This window comes from Argopecten irradians, chromosome 3 (assembly GCF_041381155.1).
Source record: "Argopecten irradians isolate NY chromosome 3, Ai_NY, whole genome shotgun sequence".
Taxonomy (NCBI): domain Eukaryota; kingdom Metazoa; phylum Mollusca; class Bivalvia; order Pectinida; family Pectinidae; genus Argopecten; species Argopecten irradians.
This window is the reverse complement of record NC_091136.1, coordinates 1,044,038-1,059,137: the sequence shown is the minus strand read 5'-3', so window position 1 is coordinate 1,059,137 and position 15,100 is coordinate 1,044,038. Positions and strand designations below refer to the sequence as shown.

The 15,100-nt window shown below is 36.7% G+C and overlaps 1 long non-coding RNA gene across 2 annotated transcripts in view; it reads right to left on the bottom strand.

The window, feature by feature from the left end:
• LOC138317239 (uncharacterized) overlaps positions 1-15,100 on the bottom strand; it is a 95,703-nt gene that overhangs the window by 73,164 nt on the left and 7,439 nt on the right. Inside the window, exon 2 of one of the 2 annotated variants that reach the window (XR_011207738.1) lies at positions 9,231-9,359. The exons of the other annotated variant lie outside the window; for it this stretch is intronic. This is a non-coding gene — a long non-coding RNA (uncharacterized lncRNA). The remainder of the gene's footprint in view (positions 1-9,230; positions 9,360-15,100) is intronic. 2 annotated transcript variants of the gene reach the window in all.

The following is a 15,100-nucleotide window of genomic DNA, read 5'->3' as shown; positions in this document are numbered from 1 at the left end:
GAAGGAGGAGTAGGATTTTAAAGCTAAAATTAAGAAAATTTGCCCTTTTGGGGCCCCACCCCTCAGCCCCTAGGGGTCGGACCAGGCTCATTTATATAAAATATGATTGTCCTTCCCCAATGATGTTTCACACCAAATATGGATGAAATCCATTCAAGGATGAAGGAGGAGTAGGATTTTAAAGCTTAAATAAAGAAAATTTCCTCTTTTGGAGCCCCTCCCCTCTGCCCCTAGGGGGTCGGACCAGGCTCATTTATATAAAATATGATTGTCCTTCCCCAACGATGTTTTACACCAAATATAGATGAAATCCATTCAAGGATGAAGAAGGAGTAGGATTTTAAAGCTAAAATTAAGAAAATTTCCCCTTTTGGAGCCCCGCCCCTCTGCCCCTAGGGGTCGGACCAGGCTCATTTATATAAAATATGATTGTCCTTCCCCAATGATGTTTCACACCAAATATGGATGAAATCCATCCAAGGATGAAGGATTTTAAAGCTTAAATTAAGAAAATTTCCTCTTTTGGAGCCCCACCCCTCTGCCCCTAGGGGTCACCAGGCTCATTTATATAAAATATGATTGTCCTTCCCCAACGATGTTTCACACCAAATATGGATGAAATCCATCCAAGGATGAAGGAGAAGTAGGATTTTAAAGCTAAAATTAAGAAAATTTGCCCTTTCGGGGCCCCACCCCTCTGCCCCTAGGGTTCGGACCAGGCTCATTTATATAAAATATTATTGTCCTTCCCCAATGATATTTTACACCAAATATAGATGAAATCCATTCAAGGATGAAGGAGGAGTAGGATTTTAAAGCTAAAATTAAGAAAATTTGCCCTTTTTTGGGCCCCATCCCTCAGCCCCTAGGGGTCGGACCAGGCTCATTTATATAAAATATGAATGTCCTTCCCCAATGATGTTTCACACCAAATATGGATGAAATCCATCCAAGGATGAAAGAGGAGTAGGATTTTAAAGCTTAAATTAAGAAAATTTGCCCTTTTGGGGCCCCACCCCTCAGCCCCTAGGGGTCGGACCAGGCTCATTTATATAAAATATGATTGTCCTTCCCCAATGATGTTTCACACCAAATATGGATGAAATCCATCCAAGGATGAAAGAGGAGTAGGATTTTAAAGCTTAAATTAAGAAAATTTGCCCTTTTGGGGCCCCACCCCTCAGCCCCTAGGGGTCGGACCAGGCTCATTTATATAAAATATGATTGTCCTTCCCCAATGATGTTTCACACCAAATATGGATGAAATCCATCCAAGGATGAAGGAGGAGTAGGATTTTAAAGCTAAAATTAAGAAAATTTGCCCTTTTGGGGCCCCACCCCTCAGCCCCTAGGGGTCGGACCAGGCTCATTTATATAAAATATGATTGTCCTTCCCCAATGATGTTTCACACCAAATATGGATGAAATCCATCCAAGGATGAAGGAGGAGTAGGATTTTAAAGCTTAAATAAAGAAAATTTCCTCTTTTGGAGCCCCTCCCCTCTGCCCCTAGGGGGTCGGACCAGGCTCATTTATATAAAATATGATTGTCCTTCCCCAACGATGTTTTACACCAAATATAGATGAAATCCATTCAAGGATGAAGAAGGAGTAGGATTTTAAAGCTAAAATTAAGAAAATTTGCCCTTTTGGGGCCCCACCCCTCAGCCCCAAGGGATCGAACCAGGCTCATTTATATAAAATATGATTGTCCTTCCCCAATGATGTTTCACACCAAATATGGATGTAATCCGCTCAAGGGTTAAGGAGGAGTAGGCTTTTGTATAAATAGTCTTACGCACGACGCACGGCGGACGGCGCACGACGACGGACGAAACACGATGACAATAGGTCATCCTGACCTTCGGTCAGATGACCTAAAAATCTTTACGAAAATGTTGTATGTTGTTCGGCATCAATTAAACCCCTATAAAATCATTGAGATCGGAGACCGAAACCTGAAAACAGGAAGTGGGCCAGCTAAAATTAAGAAAATTTGCCCTTTTGGGGCCCCACCCCTCAGCCCCTAGGGGGTCAGACTAGACTGATTTATATAAAATATGATTGTCCTTCCCCAATGATGTTTCAAACCAAATATGGATGAAATTCATCCAAGGATGAGGAAGGAGTAGGATTTTAAAGCTAAAATTAAGAAAATTTGCCCTTTTGGGGCCCCACCCCTCAGCCCCTAGGAGTCGGACCAAGCTCATTTATATAAAATATGATTGTCCTTCCCCAATGATGTTTCACACCAAATATAGATAAAATCCATCCAAGGATGAAGGAGGAGTAGGATTTTAAAGCTAAAATTAAGAAAATTTGCCCTTTTGGGGCCCCACCCCTCAGCCCCTAGGGGTCGGACCAGGCTCATTTATATAAAATATGATTGTCGGTCCCCAATGATGTTTCACACTAAATATGGATGAAATCCATCCAAGGATGAAGGAGGAGTAGAATTTAAAAGCTTAAATTAAATTAAGAAAATTTGCCCTTTTGGGGCCCCGCCCCTCTGCCCCTAGGGGTCGGACTTATCTCATTTATATAAAATATGATTGTCCTTCCCCAAGGATGTTTCACACCAAATATGGATGTAATTCACTCAAGGGTTTAGGAGGAGTAGGCTTTTGTATAAATAGTTTTACGCACGACGCACGGCGGCGGACGGCGCACGGCGCACGACGACGGACGAAACACGATGACAATAGGTCATCCTGACCTTCGGTCAGATGACCTAATAAAATGTTTATTTTCATAACGCGGGTTGTATTATGTTTCCCTCCGTCGTCCTAAATACCGCGCATGGTAGTTGACTATCACTGCGCCAGACGGCAAAACAGCGAATTGACTCTCCACTGTTTTCATATACATGTATTATGCAGGAAATCTTGCATATGTTTGGTGTCATAACCTTATTTTAGGTCATCGGTATGCATTTTCTGATGATATTAATGTTTCTTAAGAAACCTCTATATTTTGCTCCGGAAAGGTAATGGGCCTTTAAAAATGATTATGCAATTGTAATATTGCTCAAGAGTTACGTCCCTTGACACAAACTGTAGTTTACGCTTCAAAATCATTATCAGAAATAGAACCCCGGTACCTATATTTATACATTATATTGTTTAATATTAATGTATCTATAGCTATAGTCTCTTCTACCTTCATGATGTATTAGATTTTTGAGAATTATCCAGCCAAAATATTTTCACCAGTGACTACATTAAAAATTCTTAAGGTAAAAGAAAAATACATTTCAAGATTGCACAACTTCAAAAGAATTTCAGTCAGTCATAATGGAATTTGATACAACAAAAAATAGCTGTGTTTGTACATATACTAGTATAATATATCAACATTGTCCGGATAAAATTTGAACTATGGAGACACTTGATGACAAGATAGAAACCAAAGTCAACTAAACCTTTTACACAGGTCAGTGAACACACACGTATCTTTACATGATTGAGCGATTTCCATCAGATTGGCTCCCTTTACTACCTCCTGTCTAAGCCCTGGTAAACTGTACTGTGTGTAGATTGAGATACTTAAGGTAGAAAATCTAACATTTCTGTGAGGATCTTGTGTTAACTAACATTTCTGTGAGGATCTTGTGTTAACTAACATTTCTGTGAGGATCTTGTGTTAACTTACATTTCTGTGAGGATCTTGTGTTAACTAACATTTCCATGAGGATCTTGTGTTAACTTACATTTCTGTGAGGATCTTGTGTTAACTAACATTTCTGTGAGGATCTTGTGTTAACTAACATTTCTGTGAGGATCTTGTGTTAACTTACATTTCTGTGAGGATCTTGTGTTAACTAACATTTCTGTGAGGATCTTGTGTTAACTTACATTTCTGTGAGGATCTTGTGTTAACTAACATTTCTGTGAGGATCTTGTGTTAACTAACATTTCTGTGAGGATCTTGTGTTAACTAACATTTCTGTGAGGATCTTGTGTTAACTAACATTTCTGTGAGGATCTTTAAACATTACAATTATCCTGCATTTTTATTCTATGGGTATTAAAACCTGCATGCTACTTTTCCTCACAATAATGTAATTTGTTTCTTTTAAACTTCAAACCATGTGATAACTGTACAGACAGAAAGTGGAACATCTCTGGACAAGTTAAAACACTGACTGCTCTCTTGTACTGCCTGACAGGAGTGGCCTCTATTGTATTGAATAATGGGAGTGGTCTCTCTAAAAAGGTTTACAACACTGGCAGGAGTGGTCCTTGAAAGGTTCTATCATTGCTATAATTGTATTTGTCTGATGGAGTGGTCATTTGTTAAAGGTTCTACTGCACTTACAGAAAGAATGGTCTCTCCTGAAATGTACAGCAGTGGCTGAAGGAATAGTCTCTCCTGAAATTTACAGCAGTGGCTGAAGGAATGGTCTCTCCTAAAATCTACAACAGTGGCTGAAGGAATAGTCTCTCCTGAAATGTACAGCAATGGCTGAAGGAATGGTCTCTCCTGAAATGCACAGCAGTGACTGAAGGAATGGTCTCTCCTGAAATGCACAGCAGTGACTGAAGGAATGGTCTCTCCTGAAATGCACAGCAGTGGCTGAAGGAATGGTCTCTCCTGAAATGTACAGCAGTTGCTGAAGGAATGGTCCCTCTGGTTACAGCCACACTGGCTGTCTAATATCAAATCGACATGGTTTGACCTAATTTACATAATGAGCTAGTGACTTAAATTCCGACCTAAGTCTATGCTCTTTTCTTTTCTCTCTTTGTTTTCTTGAAAATAGGGCCAGATCCCAGTCATATTCGGGAAGTTATAAAATCGCCCAGCTGTATAGCTGTTAATTCTGATCTTTGATCCCCTGTAACTGATTATGCTATAGTTCAATAGTAAACAAATGAAGGTGTTAATGTAATATTTGTTTTAAATTTACCCCGTTAACTGTTAGATCCATACTGTGGAGGAATTTAAATGCTTTTCTATGGCACAGTACTGGTCAGTGACAGTCAAGCTTTGTTGTGGTATTATTTGTAAACATTCCATTTCTGGTCAATTGATACTTGACCAGCCAATGTTTGTTTGTAACATATCCATGATAACCATTCTTTTGACCAAATCGATGACCTCAGACCCAAAAACTTTACACCTCTTTTTCTATGTCCATTCCCAACCACCAGGAAAAACAAAATTCTGAATCATACAATTTGTGAAGATTCAAACTCGACCATTCCCAGCGTTTAGATGATGCTTATAATAACGTATTCGTCAAACTTCCTGTCATGTTGTATCGGAACTCTTTTGTTGAGAAATAATAAAGGAAAAATAAATAAAAGAATCGTTTTGTTTGATGGTTTCTTAACTCCTACAAATATTTAATTATACAGTGTATAGTGACCTTTAAACAGGAATTCTTACTTACAAGTAGACAAATACACAATTTAATGATACAATTCTGGACAATGATACCTTAAATGGAACATTTTCTATAATCTGTTTAGATTAAGCAGCTGATGGCAACCTTTGTAATTTTGATCATTTTCTTTTCGGTTTCTATTTCTACCAATAACTTTGTTAACTTCTAATAGCAATGTTAGATGTGTCTGAAATTCTATAACTAATCCACTCTTCAAGACAATGGCCAAATGGTTGCATTATCTGACATTCTATAACTACCAGTTTCGGGGTTTTGAACTTCCAGCAAGTAATGTTAGAGGCAAAGAAAGGAATAATATGATAATTTATGACATTTGTACATCAATATATGACAGTGAAATGGAATATTGGAATATAACAGCGTAGCAAAAATGGACTGGGCCAATCAAGGTGTCTATAGCTCCAATCAGCAGTGTATCATCTTGTGTTAGGAGGTCCTGGGTTCAGCTTCAGTTTTACTATTACATTTTCTCTCATCTTGTTGCAACAGCACAACCAAACAAGAAGCCCATGGGCCTTAACAGTCATCTGACTTTTGGCACAAAACAACACCTCAAAGAACATAGAAGTGACAAACAATTCAAAAGAACTCTTTTAATAGAAGACATTCAGGTTCTGATATATTTGATGAATTAGACTATGAATGAAGGTCCCTTGGTCTCCACCATGCTACAAGTCCAATATCCAGTTTCTAGGACTTTTACTTATTTAAAAGAAGTGTTTAAAGATTGTAGCCTATTTGAGCCCATGACCTTAAATGAAAAGCAAGGTCCTTCATATGAACAAACTTGGTAGTCACTTATCCAAGCATGTCACAGGCCCAATATTATGTCTGTAAGCCTCTTAGTTATTCACAAAAAGTTGTTTCAAGATTTTAGCCTTTTTGACCCATGACCTTGAATGAAGATCAAGGTCATTCATTTGAACAAACTAGGTAGCCCTTCATTTCAGCATGCCATAGGCTAAATATCATGTCTCTAGACATCTTAGTTATTCACAAGAAGTTGTTTAAATGATTTTAGCCTATTTGACACCTGTGACCTTGAATGAATGTCAAGGTCATTAATTTGACTTAGCAGCCCTTCATCCCTTCATCCCAACATGCTACAGGCCCAATATCAGTACCCTGGGCCTTCTGGTTCTTCAGAAGAAGTTCTTTAATGATTTTATTCTTTCGGGTCAGATGACCTAAAAACCCTAGAAGGAATCTTTAACTCCTGTATATCAAGTATTTCCAGCACAACTTAGAAACCTAAGTAGGAAATTTTTACTCTCTCTTCTGTACAAAACAAATAATTACACTATATACTAGACCGCAAAATCTTGTCAAACACCAGAACCCTAGTCTTCCTACCATATCACCACCATCAAAACACTAATTCCAACCCGATTTCAACCAGCGATTTTTACGACAAATAGAATACACCACTGAATACGTGAAAAGTGGCCAAAAATCCCTTGATCCTTTGTAAGCCTTGGCCTATCAAAAATGATTATTAAGTCTTGGTTTATCTAATCAATGCGGCCGGAGCCACAGGCGATTCCAGGCCTATCATTACCTGTACAATAGTAAGGTGTAAACGGTGTGGTACACTACTTTAATTGATTGTGGTGTTAAAACAGGCCCACGAGACCTGTAATCCTTGATGTTATTGTTCACCGATAACCACAGCCATTGTACAGTAGCCATGTTAGATATAAAGTCTGAATAGCCAGGCCAGATCCTACGATAAGACCTCAACATTTTTCATACCTAATTGGGTTTTTCAGAGAATGTGGCTTAAAGGTTTAATGTCATTGCTAAGTAACTGGTGAATTTTATTTTTTTCAATTTCATTTTGGGATGATTTATGTTCGATTACATTGTATGTCACACTACACTGATCGAGTCATAACACAATTGCAAGATGAAATTTATAGAACATCTCGCAATGATAGCAATTTTTTTGTATCTTTTTTTTTCATTCGAAATATGCAGCCGAAGAAGCCAAAGGAATAGATTTTCTAACTACCATATTTTAAGCCAACTATTTTCGCTGGTTAATATTTTCATGACTTGATCTAAAAATGAGAAAATAAAACTTGAGTGCAGGTTTTAAAATAAACTTTTGAGATCTTATTCTAGCTTTAAAGTTATATATGCCCTAACTAGCTCTGACGCGAATATAGCAGATTTTTATATACATTAATTAATAAACATTAAAAGTTATGAACTTTTCTTTAATTATGATGCAAATAAGCTACTGGTTTAAAAGTAATTAAATAACAAAATCAATAATTCGATTTTTGGCAGTACTGCTAAAAATCATAGGTTCAGCGCATGCGTGACACATGCAGCATGTCACAAACAAAAACAATATGGCTTCCCCCACTTCAAAACGAAAGCGTGGAAGGCCGTCATACTTATTGCCATCTGAGAAGAAGGAAAGCAACCTAGAGTATCAACAACAGCGCCATAAAAGCAAAGTGGTTATTGGCGAAAACATCTAGCATTGGAATTTGGTGAAAGAAAGAGAAAACCTCAAGTTCCATTATGAAGTAGCAGCTTTCCTCCTCGCCATGTGAGTATCGTTATAGTTAACAGTGACAGATTCTAGAGGACCACAGAAAATTTATAACGTGATCATCGATTTTCGCTCTCGTATATATATATATATATCGATAAATGTGGACATATATTAACTTTTGGAGTGGAAATGACTCTGACAATATAGATTAGTATTGAAACATCAAGTACCAGTGTATTTATAGAGACTGTGGGGCCCGAATAGGGGTAACAGAGAGCATAGTGACGTCAATAAAGTTTGAATGTGATTGATATGACGCTTTCTTAGATGTAAAACATAGCCCTAGAATGTTTACAATGTTTAGCGTGTCCCTGTAATTATCACTTTAACTGAATGTCATATATTTTGCTACATGTATTTCTACATCTTTTCATTTACATTACAATATACATGTACATATTGAATACTGTAGCAGGTTTTATTGTACATATGGACAGTGATACGGTTGCCTTCTACCTTCTCGTTAGGGGGAATTTCCCTTTAGATCAGTCGGTAGAGCGGCGGACCAGTAAGTCTGGGGTCACAGGTTCGAGCCCTACTGCGGCACACTACTCTCGGCCTGTTAATACTATACATAGTTTTTCATGTACATGTATGTTTTTCTTTTAGCTATGATAGCTATAGTAAAGTGAGACAGGCCCCTGCATCCAATCCAATATCAATACCTGACAAAGGGACTACCTTCAGACCACCAAACATGTCTTTGTATGGTATTAAATTGGAAATTTCATCAGAAAATTCATTAGCACCAATTAATTAAAAGCTTTAGGTATCAATTGATCCTTTTTTTTTAACCAAAATCAAAGATAGTGTAAGTCCAGCCCATGTAAAGTACTGATATGACATGCTATCTAAATGTATAAGAAATAAGATTACATCCATTAATTGCTCTGAAAAAATATGTGATTCATAAAATTTTGCGTTTTGATTTCAGTGGACCAGTAATATCCGGAGTTCAAAAAATACATGTATCTGGACCTCCACGTTCAACATCTTCGAAAGGGTTCTTGAGTACGAAAACAGTGAAATGAGACAGAAAGTGATGAAATTGTTGATGTCGATGATAATTCAGATGGAGTGAAAAGGATTTTCAATGTTATTCTTTCCAACCAAGTCCTAGACGATGAAACTGCATTGGTTTTCATTTCCCAATTGGAAATGCTTGCCAAAAAGACTGCTGACAGCCAATGTAAAAATAACGGGTGCAGAAAACAAGTCAGCATTTCTACATAAATTAAAGGAACAGCAATATACCTGTAGCGGGATTGGACTGGGTCGACCATCGGTGACCAGGTAGCTCAGACAGTAGAGAGCTAGTGTTCGGAGGGTCCCGGGTTCGAATACCGATCTGGCCGCTTCATTTGCTCCTCTCCTGTTACATACCTAAAATTGGTAATCCATTGTTTTATTTTGCATTCTACTTTCATCATATGGATTTGGTTTGGTTTGGATTGTTATAGTTGAACGCCCTATTAACAGGTAGGTTTGTTGGAGGAGGAAAGCCGGAGTACCCTGAAAAGACAGTCAGTATGTGGAACTGCCCCACATTGAACTAGAAATCTATAGTAGATGGGCTTGTGGTAATATATTGTGATATCTTAACCACTCAGCCACTGCATAGAATTGAAACCATAATGTGGCATATATATACACTATAGTCAAATTATACATCTCACAGATTATTGGACTAGACAATTAAACACCATTACATTTATGGACACTACTCCTCAATAACATATATATACAAAATTAAAAACACATTCTCTCCTACACAATGGAATATTCTACTGGTGGCTATAGCTCTATCCCCACTATCACTACCTCTGCTCGATTCGTTCTGAAAAGCGGCTACCAGCATACGCCGGTCATGTGACCGGGCGATCTTGCAAAACAAGCATAACCGGCGTATTCGATCATGGCGGACATTTCTTCAGAGCTTTAGTAACATTTTGATTTTTGCATCAAACACAATCAAAGACTGAATTTAAGTTGATCTAATAGTTGATATTCTAATTTGGTTAATATTATGTTATGGTAAACATTAATTACGCTTAACTTACCGTTAGCACAAGTAAGAAAAATACTTCTACGTGTACATTTACAATATTTATATTTGACAAATTAAAAGCGACTAAATAGTCGACGCATGAGCGTGGCTGTCTCCGTTTGGTAATGAATGAATGATTGTTTTTCAGATAGTAATGGTAGAGTTAATAATATAATGTGTTTTGGGGGAAAAAGTGACATTGCCAATAAGAAATTAAACTTTCAAATATTCGTATTTTTCATTACGGGCCAAGAACTTCATAAATCATTAGAGTTTAATATTAATAGGATACCGTGACTGGCTAATGTCCTTTCGAAAAATGAACAACCCCCTCATTTTTTCTTCATTGTGCATGCTACTCTGTATAATATACAAGTGTATGCTGTTTTATTCAAAAAGAAAAAATATAACAAATATCATCATACTGCATTGATCTCTGTGTTGAAGTTTCTTATGAAATAGAAAACATATATGGTGGCCTATTGTCGCTCCTCACAAAATTGCTCCATGCGTTCCTGTTGTAGTGTACAATTGATGTAATGTATGGTGCATTGTAATTTGTATTGTAGAATTACGGGTATACTATGAGATAATTTTCTAGCATTACAGCTTGGAATTTAATTACACATCACAAGACAATACGCGAAGCAATAGTGAGATAATGCGCGGAGTGACACGTACTGCAACAAAAATACACTGTATAATTTTATTTTCTCGCTAATGCGACATGAATGTTTTATCGCATAGTCGCGTGATGTCGGCAGGGTATTTTTGTCGCTCCAAGCTCCTTTGCTCCAAGCACTGTCGCTCCATGCATTGTTGCAATGGGCCAAACGCCAATCATTATCTGTTCTTACTAAAATTGAAGAGATCGCTGAAGCACCGATTAGTAAAGCATGAGCGATACCCTGGTGTTGCAATGTTGTAACTTTATGTAAACTATTTTATTAATTTATTTTCAAGTTACTACATGTCACCAGTAGAATTCTTTTTCTCAAGTCTTGACATACTATCACAGGTATTCCCTTTTGAACATTCTTTCTTCATAGTGTATTTTCAATGTACATGTAGGTATAATTCTGTACATGTAAATCTATTTCCTTATGTTACACTCTGAATTACATGTGTTTGAAGAAAACGATTCATTGGAACTTTAAACGTGTTACTTTCAAAAGTGTAAAACCTCAGAATAAACCTTAAAAATCTGTTTTTATTGTTATTGATAAACAGTCCAAGAGAAGTCATTGAAAATTTATACACTTGGAATAAAACATTCAATTTTTATGAACATTAGGTTTACAAAATTTATTATAATCAACCTAATAAAATGTACATCCACAGGCATTAGGTTCTATAAAATGCTGTGACACCGTACGTATTACATTATATAGAGAAAATATATCTATAGAGCCAAACGCCTGGGCTACATATATCTAAGTCTATACATCACCGCACATTTCGATGTATTTGCTTCATAAATGAATATCTACATACCTGTGTGTATTAAAAGAGGTTTCAATTCCTGTCCGTTAATGAATACAACAAACAAATCATAATGTTTGGAGAATTTATGTCTGAACGGAATGACGCTTGCTTTAAGAGAGTTTCGTCAACAAACATCTAACCTTTATTCTGCCATCTTGCGCCGGTATTAGCCGGTGAATCAAAACCGGCTGATCCGGCGTATGCCGGTCGCGCCACAGGCGCACTTTTTCTTTGAATCGAGTGACTTAGCCACCTCGCCGGGTCGCCGGCGGGCACCCGCTCTTGACGAATCGAGCAGGGGTACTGTGTACATTATTTTATATTATCTGCTACAAATTAACAAAACAACATCTTTCACTGTACATAATACATCTTCACTAACTGATCATGAGTACACCACCACTGCTAATCCAATACAATAAAACCATCGATTTGTATATCTTGTTTCAAAATAGTTAATTAGCTCCTCTCATATGTATATATACATATATATTTTATTGTATAAACAAGTTACTGTATACTTTTATATTTGCTGCCTGGTAGGCCAAGGCCCGAGTTGTGGTCACCCCACGGTTCAGTACCCTGACTTGACACAAGTTTGGTCGATACGTTTGCGTATCTTTTTTCATTGGTCAGTCATTACTGGTAGTAAATTCCGGATAAATCTTTAGCCTCAGTCCAATTCTGATTCCCATGATGACTGCAGAAGTTGGGGTTTTTTTTACACAGAAATTTTATTTCATTCACCCTTCCCTCCCCATAAATAACTATAAATATCTAGGATGTGGTTAGCACAGCCGCTACATTTTTTTTTATAAATAGAACATATTACACAGCACACATTCTTGTGCAGGATAAAATTTTCTGTATTTTTTTTTTTTTTTTTTTTCATATTTATACCTGTTACATACCACTAAAGACAATTTATATTTCGCGCGCTAAAGTTTACTAAACTTGTAACCGACATCCGTAAGAGACGTGTGCGCAAGCAGAACAACAGCCATTAAGACGTGTCAACATACATAATATCGGGTTACATATATGGTAGCGCGTACGCAGACTACAGCTTGCGGTGAGTACCTAAACCCATGAAAGATGTTATCATGATATTTGTAGTCACTACTTGTTGTAATTATGATTTTATATAGCGCTGTGTCGATATACAGCGATATTGTTTACCTGTCTGTGGTATGTGTACACACGTACAGGTGCGCGGTGTTGTGTTATTACAAGGTCATGTATATATCGTTAGTAAGGATATAGGATGTTATTTAAATGCTTTGGAAATAGAAATATAATGATGCTATATGTAATATAAAGTGTATATTATATACCCATGTAGCTATTTACTCATGTTATTTTATATAAAGGAAAGGCACGTGTATTGCCTGTGACTATTATTAGCTAGGCTTGGAACCATTAAAGAGTCATGCTCTGTACATTTCTGTGTATATTATAGGGTTCAATCATGATAGTTATGGATTATTGTATATATATATATAGATGTAGCTGATACATGAACCCTGGTTGTTGATATAATTAACATAATTAGATGTTGTCATTAGACACAATGATAGTTGACCGTCGTTGCTTATGGTTATATCTGTGATTGTAGTTCTTCATCCTGGTACCTGATGAGGAAGACCGTCCCATAGAGTGACGGGTCACCTTGACCTGTATGTGGTGACTGATACTGTAGCAACCCATACTATGCAGCAGTGGTCAATGTGAGACAGTTCGGGATGCTGATGCTGGATACCGAGAGGCATTATGGTGGTACAGAACTGTGAAATATGCTTATTGGGTGGACTTCTGCCCGCTCATTTGAGCCGTGCGATTATTGGTACAGAGTATATATGGACTGAGTGGAATACAGCCTACTCTTATAAACGTCTTTGTAATATAGAACAGTTGGGGAACACAGTCCATCCTTACTATGTTTAGTTGTATTATTGTATAAATCATGTCTATTACTTTCAATATATTTTTGTAAGGTGGGCATGTAAGTGAGATCGATGTACTTCTGTCTACTATGTCTATATTCATTTAAATGGCTTTGTATATAAATTTGTATATATTGTAAAAAGCCTGTGTCTATTGTTCTTTGGAAACCTACAATCGTTCATCCCGTTACAATACCTATATGTTAACTTGCATATTATAACTATGTATACATGTATATAGTGTGTTGCTATTTTTTTCACTGTGTTTAATTTATATACAACACTGTATTTATAATACAGATTCATTATACATGTAGTATGTTTATTGGTAATTGCCCTTTCATCCCTTCTTGAATTAGAGTAATATTATAATATTATATATATATGTGATCTGAACTGTAACTCAAATTTTCTGTAGCCATGGGGTGAAAGGGCATTTCTTTGTAAATACAATGTACAGGTTTTGTTGATGTAATAAATGGCATAACTTATACTTCTTTTCATATATATATTCAGGGAGAGATCATTTTGATGGAATTGCGTAAAACATCTGTTAGCACATATAAATGCAAACTGATAATATACAAAATAAAACGGTATATATGTATAATGCCTCTACTCACATATACATACATTGTATAATAAAACAAGAGCTGTTGGAGAACAGCAAAGCTCGCCTATTCAGAAGAAGTTGATGTTCACGTATTTACTATTTAAACATGGAAATATGACAAATTAACAGACTCAAAAAAAACCTAAAGGGTCTCAAATTGGTTGTATTATCACGTTCAGCATCCATACACATTAGGAAAATAAAATCATAAACATTTATGATGACTTATGCTTAAACAATTGACAAAATAGAAACTTGCTCAAAAACTTTAACATGGAAATATGACAAATTAACAGACTCAAAAAACCCCTAAAGGGCCCCAAATTGGTTGTATTATCACGTTCAGCATCCATACACATTAGGAAAATAAAATCATAAACATTTATGATGACTTAAGCTTGAACAATTGACGAAATAGAAACTTGCTCAAAAACGTGAAATGGGACGCCAACGCTGACGCCGACGCCGGGGTGACAACATTAGCTCCCCCTATTCTTCGAATAGGCGAACTAACAAGTCTCCAGACTTACAATGAGGCCGGATTACCTGCGAATGTATATTTGTGTGTAGTGTGTGCTTGTTTACACTTATTATCAGTGATTACAATATATACATGTAACTCTATAATGCACACAAATATAACATTTACAAATATCCAGGTACATGTTTCGTTTTCTGCCAGATGAGCATGAAAGCTTGTTGTGTCTTCGGCATTTGTATACCTCGGTATAATGAGATTTAAGTGATTCATAACAGCTTCACTAAATTATACAATAGTTAGTATGTTTGACAGCAAAAGTTCCGTTATATTTAGGAAATAACAACCCCTATGGTGCCCCGCCATTTTTTGTAATTTTTATTCGTGATGATTACAACAAACGACACTATTTATATCACTTGTAGCTGATGCTTATTCTCATAAGTTCACATTACGAAACAAATTGCAACTTTTCTAGGGGAAAATCCTATCGAAACCATATACTTTCACTTTGCAGTAAGGTAAACAAAAACAAGCATGGCACTTACGATCGGTATC